General features: G+C 38.7%; 1 pseudogene; it reads left to right on the plus strand.

Moving 5' to 3' along the window:
* The first annotated feature begins 8704 nt into the window (after window positions 1–8704).
* On the plus strand, window positions 8705–8879 carry LOC119873803 (annotated as a pseudogene).
* Window positions 8880–9881: the final 1002 nt, after the last annotated feature.

Below are 9881 nucleotides of genomic sequence, written 5' to 3' on the forward strand. Positions count from 1 at the left end.
AGAGGCAGAAGGAGAGACAAAGGGAGAAGCAGGCTCCCTGCTCAATGTGGGGCTCAATCCCTGGACTCTGGGATCATGAGTTAAGCTGAAGGCAGACATTTAACCAACTGAGCCACCCAGGCACCCCTAAATTCCCAAGATTTTTATATGAAATTAGACAAGGTGTTTATAAAATTTACATATAATGAATAGTTGAGAATAACAAAGACCCCCTCAATTCCCTTTCTCTATCTGGCTCTGTGAAACAACAACCCCAGTTAAACCCAGCTCTTCCTTCTCTAATTTTTGTATCATCATTGCTGATTGTAGCTAGAGAAAAGTATGTAACTATGCCAACCAGTCTGAATTCAGATTCATCATCACTGATCTCAAGTATACTCTAATGCTGTCAATCACACTACGTGTGTGACTTTATTGGAAATGTTCTTGAGAAAGTTTTTAGGGAGTCATAAGCAGTTCTGGGTCTTTTTTTTTTAGATTTTATCTATTTATTCATGAGAGACACACAGAGGGAAGCAGAGACATAGGCAGAGGGAGAAGCAGGCTCCCTGTAGGGAACCCAATGCGGGACTCAATCCCAGGACCCCGGGATCATGACCTGAGCCAAAGAAAGATGGTCACTCACTGAGCCACCCAGGCACCCCAAGCACCTCTGTGTCTTAACTGGTAAATTACGATTCAAGTATGGCATTCTTGCCTATTATTTTTACAGGGTCATCCTGATTCTTTGAAGCCTTATAGACAGTTCATAATCATTCTCCATATTTAGATCAAAACCTGTCCAAAGCAATAACCTATTTGTTCTATTGCATTCTCAAGTCTCATCCTAGCTTAGTTATCAATTTGACTTTTCATCTCTTTTGTCACTTTTTTAAAAAGATTGATTGATTGATTGATTGATTGATTGATTGATTTCAGACATAGGGAAGGAAAGAGAGAGGCAGAGACACGGGAAGAGGGAGAAGCAGGCTCCATGCCAGGAGCCTGACGTGGGACTCAATTCTGGGACTCCAGGATCATGCCCTAGGCCAAAGGCAGGCACTAAACTGCTGAGCCACCCAGGGATCCCCCTCTTTTGTCACTTCTAATAAAGCACTGCTGTTACATCCAGTGTGGATGGCCACAACCTAGGAAGACAGCATTCAAATGAATGATACTACTACTACTCATAATAAAAAATTAGAAGAGAAAATATTATACTAATTTGGAGCTACAATGCTCTTAAAGGATTTTTTAGTTCATACATAGCTTCCAAATCTAAAGCTTCTGAGAAAGGTGGCATTTACCAAAAACAGCTGGAGAAGTACATGACAACCAGGCCCACCACCCAGTTAAGAGGCATTTAGCTCTGCAGGCTCTCAAATGAACTACATCAGCAGATTTTCAATCTTGTTAAGTATATTTTTAAAACATGTTCAACAATTTGGCAATCACTGTTTTGCATACAGCCTTCACCATAAGGTAGGGATAAAAAGCAAAGATTCTAGAGTCAAATTTACTTTGGTTTCCATTCTGACACTACCACTTACTAGGTTTGTGATTTTGAGCAATTGTCTCTGTGCCTAATTCCTCATCTCTAAAATGGGAAGCATAATTGTGGTCACCATAGGGTAGTTTCAAGAATTAGTTGAAAAATCACAAAATACTTTTAAGAAGCCTAGCACACAAAAGTACAGTATACAGGTTAGTTTTTATTTATAAACATTATTGAGGATAGGCTTTTCCAAGATGGTGGAGGAGTAGGAGACCTTAGTTTTGTCTGGCCCCAGGAAATTAACTAGATAGTTATCAAATCATTCTAAACAACTGTGAACTCAACCAGAGATCTAAGAAAAGAATTGCTGCAATTCTACAAATAGAAAAACCAACCGTTTTCTGCAAGAAAGACAAAACCAAAAAAAAAAAAAATCACCTCAAAAAAGAGAACAACAGGCAATACTACTGCCAGGGACCTAACCAGTATGGATATAAGTAAGATGTTAGGAGTTCAAAATAATGATTATAAAGATACTAGCCGGGCTTGGAAAAAGCATAGAAGACACTAGAGAATCTATTTCTGGAGAAATAAAAGAAATAAAATCTAATCAAGTCAAAATAAAAAAGGCTGGGATGCCTTGGTGGTTCAGCAGTTGAGCACCTGCCTTTGGCTCAGAGCATGATCCTAGAGTCCTGAGATCTAGTCTCCACATTGGGCTTCCTGCGTGAAGCCTGCTTCTTCCTCTGCCTATGTCTCTGCCTCTGTGTGTGTGTGTGTGTGTGTGTGTGTGTGTCTCATAAATAAATAAATAAAATATCTTTTTAAAAAATCAAAAAGGCTATTAAGAGATGGCAAAACAATATTAGAATAATTGGGATCCCAGAAGAAGAGGAAAGAGGGGAGCAGAAGGTATATTGGAGCAAATTATAGCTGAGAACTTTCCTAAGCTGAAGAAGGAAACAGGCATTCAAGTCCAAGAGGCACAGAGAATCCCCCTCAAAATCAATAAAAAAAGGTCAACACCTTGGCATATAATAGTGAAGCTTGCAAATCTCAAAAACAAAAAGAAAATTCTGAAAGCAGCTCAGGACAAGACGTCCATAACCTACAAGGGAAGAAACATTAGACTGGCAGCAGACCTATCCACAGAGACCTGGTAGGCCAGAAAGGACTGGCACCATATATTCATCATATACCATTATATGGTAAGTGAGAAAAATATGCATCCAAGAATATTTATCCAACTAGGATGTCATTCACACTAGGAGAGATAAAAAGCTTCCAGGACAAACATAAACTAGAGGAATTTGTGATCAATAAACCAGCGCTTCAAGAAATATTAAAGGGGAATCTTTAAGTGAAGAAAGAGCCCCAAAACAACATAGACCAGAAATGAACAAGGACAATCTATAGAGTGACTTTACAAGTAATACAATGGCACTAAATTCATATCTTTCAGTAGTTACTCTGAATGTAAATGGGATAAATGCCCCCATCAAAAGACATCAAAAGGGTATCAGATTGGATGAAAAAGCAAGACCCATTGATATACTCTCTGAAAGTGACTCATGTTAGACCCAAAAACACCTTCAGATCGAAAGTGAGGGAGTGGAAAACCATTTATCATGCTAATGGACATCAAAAGAAAGCTGGAGTAGCAATCCTTACATCAGACAAATTAGATTTTATTTTATTATTTTTAAGATTTATTTATTTATGATAGACATAGAGAGAGAGAGAGAAAGGCAGAGATACCAGAGGAGGGAGAAGCAGGCTCCATGCCGGGAGCCCGATGTGGGACTCAATCCCGGGACTCCAGGATCGCGCCCTGGGCCAAAAGCAGGCGCTAAACCACTGAGCCACCCAGGGATCCCCCAGACAAATTAGATTTTAAACCAAAGACTGTAATAAAAGATGAGGAGGGACACTATATCATAATTAAAGGTTCTATCCATCAAGAAGATCTAACAATTGTAAATATTTATCCCCCAACACAGGAGCAGCCAACTGTATAAACCAATTAATAACAAAATTAAAGAAACACATTGATAATGTACAATAATAATAGGGGACTTTAACACCCCACTCATAACAATGGACAAATCATCTAAGCAGAAGATCAACAAGGAAACAAGGTCTTTGAATGACACACTGGGCCAGAAGGACTTCACATATATATATTCAGAGCATTCCATCCAAAGCAATAGAATATACATTCTACTTTAGTGCACATGGAACATTCTCTGGAATAGATCACATATTGGGCCACAAATCAAGTCTCAACTGATACAAAAAGATTGGGATCATTCCCTGCATATTTTCAAACCACAATGCTTTAAAACTTGAACTCAATCACAAGAGGGAATTTGGAAAGAACTCAAATACACAGAGACTACAGAGTATCCTAAAGAATAAATAGACCAACCAGGAAATTGAAGAATTTTTAAAAATTCATGGAAACACATGAAAATGAAAACACAACTGTTCAAAGCCTTTGGGATGCAGCAAAGGTGGTCCTAAGAGGGACATATATAGCAATTCAAGCCTTTATCAAGAAATAAGAAAGTTCTCAAATATACAATCTAACCTTACACCTAAAGGAGCTGGAGAAAGAATAGCAAATAAAGCCTAAACCCAGCAGGAGAAGAGAATTAATAAAGATTAGAGTAGAAGTCAATGAAATAGAAAGCAAAGAACATTAAAACAAATCAATGAAACTAGGAAGTAGTTATTTGAAAGAATTAATAAGATGGGTAAACTCCTGGCCAGACTTATCAAAAAGAAAAGAGAAAGGACTCAAATGAGTAAGATCATGAATGAAAAAGGAGAGACCACAACCAACACTGATGAAATATAATTATAAGAACATAGTATGAGCAACTAAATGCCAAAAAATTGGGCAATCTGGAAGAAATGAATGCATTCCTAGATATTTATAAACTACCAAAATTGGAACAGGAAGAAATAGGAAACCTGAGCAGACCCATAGCTAGCAAAGACATTTAAGCAGTAATCAAAAATCTTCCAACAAACAAGAGTCCAATGTCAGATGGCTTCTGAGAGGAATTCTATCAAACATTTAAAGTACTAATACCTATTCTTCTGAAGCTGTTTCAAAAAATAGAAATGGAAAGAAAGCTTCCAAAGTCTTCTATGAAGCAAGCATTATCTTGAACCTTAACCAGACAAGGACCACCAAAAAGGATAATTATAGACCAATATCCCTGATGAACATGGATGCCAAATTTCTCACCAAGATACTAGCCAATAGGATCCAACTGTACATTAAAGGGATTATCTCAAGTGGTATTTATTCCTGGGCTGCAAGAGTGGTTCAGCATCCACAAATCATTTAGGGTGATACACTACATTAATAAAAGAAAGAACAAGAACCATATGATCCCCTCAATAGATGTAGAAAAGGCATTTGACAAAGTACATCATCCTTTCTCGATTAAAACTCTCCACCATGTAGCTATAGAAGGAAAATACCTCAATATCATAAAAGCCACCTATGAAAAGCCCCAGTAATTATCATTCTCAATGGGGAAAAACTTAAAGCTTTTCCCCTAAGGTCAGGAACATGATAGGAACATGTCCACTCTCACCACTGTTGTTCAACATAATCCTAGCCTCAGCATCAGACAACAAAAAGAAATAAAAGGCATCCAAACAGGGAAAGAAGTCAAACTCTCACTCTTTGCAGGTGATATGAAACTCTATGTGGAAAACCCAAAATACTCCACCCTAAAATTGCTATAACTCATATAGGAATTCAGTAAAGTAGCAGGATGCAAAATCAATGCATGGAAATCAGTTGCATTTCTATACCCTAACAATGAGACAGAAAAAAGAGAAATTAAGGAGTCAATCCCATTTATAACTGCACCCAAAACCATAAGATATGTAGGAATAAACCTAAGCAAAAAGCCAAAGGATCTGTACTAAGAAAGCTATAGAACATTCATGAAAGAAACTGAGGAAGACACAAAGAGATAGGAAAATGCTCCATGTTCATGGACTGGAAGAACAAATATTGTTAGAATGTCTATGCTACCTAGAGCAATCTATACGTTCAATGCAATCCCTCTCAAAATACCACCAACTTTTTTCACAGAGCTGGAACAAATAATCCTAAAATTTGTATGGAACCGGAAAAGACCCTGCATAGTCAAAGAAACATTGAAAAAGAAAAGCAAAGCTGGTGGCATCACACTTCCAGACTTCAAGCTCTATTACCAAGCTGTAATCATCAAGACAATGTGGTAATGACACAAAAACAAACACGTAGATCTATAAAATAGAATAGAAAACCCAGAAATGGACCCTCACCTCTATGGTCAACTGATCTTCAGCAATCTTCAGAATATCAGTGGAAAAAAGCCTCTTCAACAAATGAATAGTGTTGAGAATATTGGACAGCCACACGCAGAAGAATGAAACTGGACCATTTTCTTACAGCATACACAAAAATAGACTGAAAATGGATGAAGGACCTGAATATGAGATAGGAATCCATCAAAATCCTAGAGGAGAACACAGGCAGGAAACCTCTGTGACCTCAGCCACAGCAACTTCTTGCTAAACACGTCTCCAAAGGCAAAAATGAACTATTGGGACTTCATCAAGATAAAAAGCTTTTGCACACAGCACAGGAAAGAGTCAACAAACCCAAAAGACAACCTACAGAATGAGAGAAGATATTTGCAAATGTCCTATCAGACAAAAGGCCAGTATCCAAAATCTATAAAGAACTTGTCAAACTCAACACCCAAAAAACAAATAATCCAATCAAGAAATGGGCAGAATGGGGCACCCCGGGTGGCTCAGCAGTTTAGCACCGCCTTCAGCCCAGGGCCTGATTCTAGAGACCTCGGATCGAGTCCCACATCAGGCTCCCCACATGGAGCCTGCTTCTCCCTCTGCCTGTGTCTCTGCCTCTCTCTCTCTCTCTCTCTCTCGTGAATAAATAAATAAAATCTAAAAAAAAAAAAAAAAAAAGAAATGGGCAGAAGACAAGAACCAGTATTTCTCCAAAGAAGACACATAAACGGCCAACAGATGCATGAAAAAAATGCTCCACATCAGTCAGTTTCAGGGAAATACAAATCAAAATCACAATGAGATACTACCTCACACCTGTCAGAATGGCTAAAATTAAGAAGTCAGGAAACAATAGATGTTGGTGAGCATGCAAAGAAAAGGGAACATTCTTACACTATCAGTGGGAATGCAAGCTGGTGCAGCCACTCTGGGAAACAGTATGGAGGTTCCTCAAAAAATTGAAAATAGAGCTACCCTATATCCCAGCAATTACAATACTGGGTATTTACCCCAAAGATAAAATGTAATGATCCCAAGGAGTACCTGCACCCCGATGTTTACAGCAGTAATGTCCACAATAGGCACACTATGGAAAGAGCCCAGATTTCCATTGACAGATGAATGGATAAAGAAGATATGGTGTGTGGAATATTACACAGCCATCCAAAAGATGAAATCTTGCCATTTGCAATGACATGGATGGAACTAGAGGGTATTATGCTAAGCAAATAAGTCAGCCAGAGAAAGACAAGTATCATATGATCTCACTCACATGTGGAATTTAAGAAACAAAACAGAGGATCATAGGGAGAGGGAGGGGAAAAAAACAAGATGAAATCAGAGAAGGAGACAGACCATGAGACTCCTAATCATAGGAGACAAACTGAGAATTGCTGGAGAGGGGGAGTATGGGGTAACTGGGTGATGTAATGAGCACTGGGTATTATATAGGACTGATGAATCACTGAATTCTACTTCTAAAACCAATAATACACTATATGTTAATTAATGAAATTTAGATTTGGAAAAACATTATTGAGGCTATTTCATTCAGTAAATTAAGAATTTCAGACAAACAAGTCCTGGGGCATTCTGAGAAGGTAGTGCTATACTTGGATAGATGGATGGATGGATGGATGGATGGATGGATGGATGGATGGATGGAAAGGAAGGGAGGAAGGATTGCTAATATTTGTTCTGCCCGGAAAATCTCACGTAAAGAGATAACATCCCTTTAGCTTATTTCATATAGCTTCTTCTAACACCATTCTCAACTCACAGATAAGAAAAATATTGATAGGAGATAACATCCATGAAGTTCATTTCATGTCATTAGCAGCATCATGACATGTGAATACATTAGAGCCATATTCTTTATGTATGAAAATTAGATATTGTAACTTAGGCAATATTTATTTTTCTTACCTCCATTCACCCCTGTCTTCTTCAAAAAGACCTGTAAGAATCTGGTGGGAGCCACATATCACTGTGCTCTATTATTTTCGGTGATTTGGCAGTGGACCTTATTCCTGATGAAGTAATACCCAGGAGACAACCAGAGGTGGTAACACAAGCCCTGGCTACAGAGAGGATAGCAGAAAGCAGCCAATGGGAATTGGCCCAGGGAAACTTGCAAAAACTTTAAATAAAAATAGGGATAAGCAATCCTCCATGTCCCAGGAGAGAATGCTACTCAAGAAGTGCTGTGGCTCTCCTGAGTTATTTCCTGCCAGTAGGAAAAGAGATAATTAGCACTAGGTACCTATCTGGGCCAATAGGAGCCTCAGGCCCATGACAATTAAAAGCTCGTTTTCTATGGTCAGCAAGACCATTTGAGCAGGCACCTCAGGGGATATTAGGTTGGCCCTATACAGGCTGACTCTCTGGCATCCGTGTTTGTACTGTTTCCCACCTCTCTAGTCCAGAGCTGATCAGCCAAGGATGCACACATGACTCCCGTCAGGCTAAATAGGGTCGCTCTCTCTCTCTCCCTGTCCCTCTCTCTCCAAATTTGCACTGAGAGATAAGAAGCTGGGCTGCTCACTTGAACAGAGAAAGAGTATACTCAGGAGCAGAGGGATGGTTGTGTTTGGACTTATGCATGCCAAAGCAACAAAGTCAGTCTGCAGAGAGAATGAGAGAAAGAGAGAGAGCAGAACCCAATGGGCAGTTAGTCAGACAAAAATTAGCTGCTTGTGTCCTTGATGGATTCCAAGTCCTCGTTCCAAACCTTCCTGAAACCTGGCTGCACTTTCTGCCTTCCTTGTGATACTCTATTCTTAAAATAAATTCCCTTTTTGTTTATACTGGTTCAAAATAAATTTCTGTTACTTGCAACAAAAAGAGCCTTGACCAATGAAGCTACATATATGGTATTATCTATGGCATTAAAATCTTTTTGTTAACTTTGAGCGCTGACAGCATTGTAGCCAATGAGGTTTATCTGAGGCACGATTATTGCTAATTAAAATCTTTCTGTTGATGGTCAACTGTAAAAAGCAGATGGGGGTGAGACTTCCCTGGTTAACCTTCTTATGTAGTTTTGACCTTCAAATTATGAAACTGTATTACCTATTCAAAAACTACCTAATTTAAATACTATTGTTGGAAAAAGTTCTGCATATAGTGGTTTACGTTTTTCGCCTCAAAATTCAGAGCACCTCACATTTAATGCAGAGTAAAACAACAGGTCAGAATTTTAAAACTCACTCCCACAACCCTTAGAAGTTCTCTAATGGAGGATCAGAGGATATGCGATGAGATACATATTTCCTATGTTTAGTAAGAGGCCTGAACTAAAAGTATGACTTAGTATCCAATGAGGAACTCGAACTTCTCCATGGATCTCTCTGTGATGCCATGAAAACTCCTGACCTAGAGAAAATGCACAAACGTAAAACATGCAATTCCAAATGGTTCGTGCATGCTTTCAATCCCCTCCATGGATGCCAACATAGGACAACTTAATGGGAAGTGAATTTACATACCTGAAAGGACTAAATAATTATATAGTGGATCTAAATATCATAGTGTATGGCACAGCAAGAGTGTTAACAAATCAGACACAGAGAAGATCGATGGATTTGAATAATTCGAGGGGATTTTTGGAGGAGCTGAGAAATGATCTCAGTCTCAAAAAATCGGTAGGATTAGTAGGGACATAAAGGACATAAAAAATATAGCCCAGGCGTAGTGTCAAAAGGAGCAAAGCATGCATGGGAACCATAAGGATACTGGCCTAGCTAGAGCAGGAGTTTGTGTTGGATGTGGACAGCACCTAGCACAGAGTTTGGGATTTGTGTACTCGATTTGTAATAATTATTATTGTTATTATGATTAGAAGTGCAAGATAAGGTCATACAGGTAAGTGGAGACCATATTCTAGAGGACCTTGAATGTCAGAGTAGTTAAGTCACTGTATGTTTTCAAACAAGAAAAGAATTTGATTCAGTCAAACTATTTGGAACACAGAAAGAATGACTCGGAGAAAGCGAAGAGAGACTGGGGAGTAGGAGTATTTCATTGGGCTTTATAGGACTAAAGGTAACTAGTATTTAAACAAGGATGGCAGGGTGGAAAT

Source organism: Canis lupus, chromosome 10, assembly GCF_011100685.1.
Source record: "Canis lupus familiaris isolate Mischka breed German Shepherd chromosome 10, alternate assembly UU_Cfam_GSD_1.0, whole genome shotgun sequence".
In the NCBI taxonomy this organism is placed as follows: domain Eukaryota; kingdom Metazoa; phylum Chordata; class Mammalia; order Carnivora; family Canidae; genus Canis; species Canis lupus.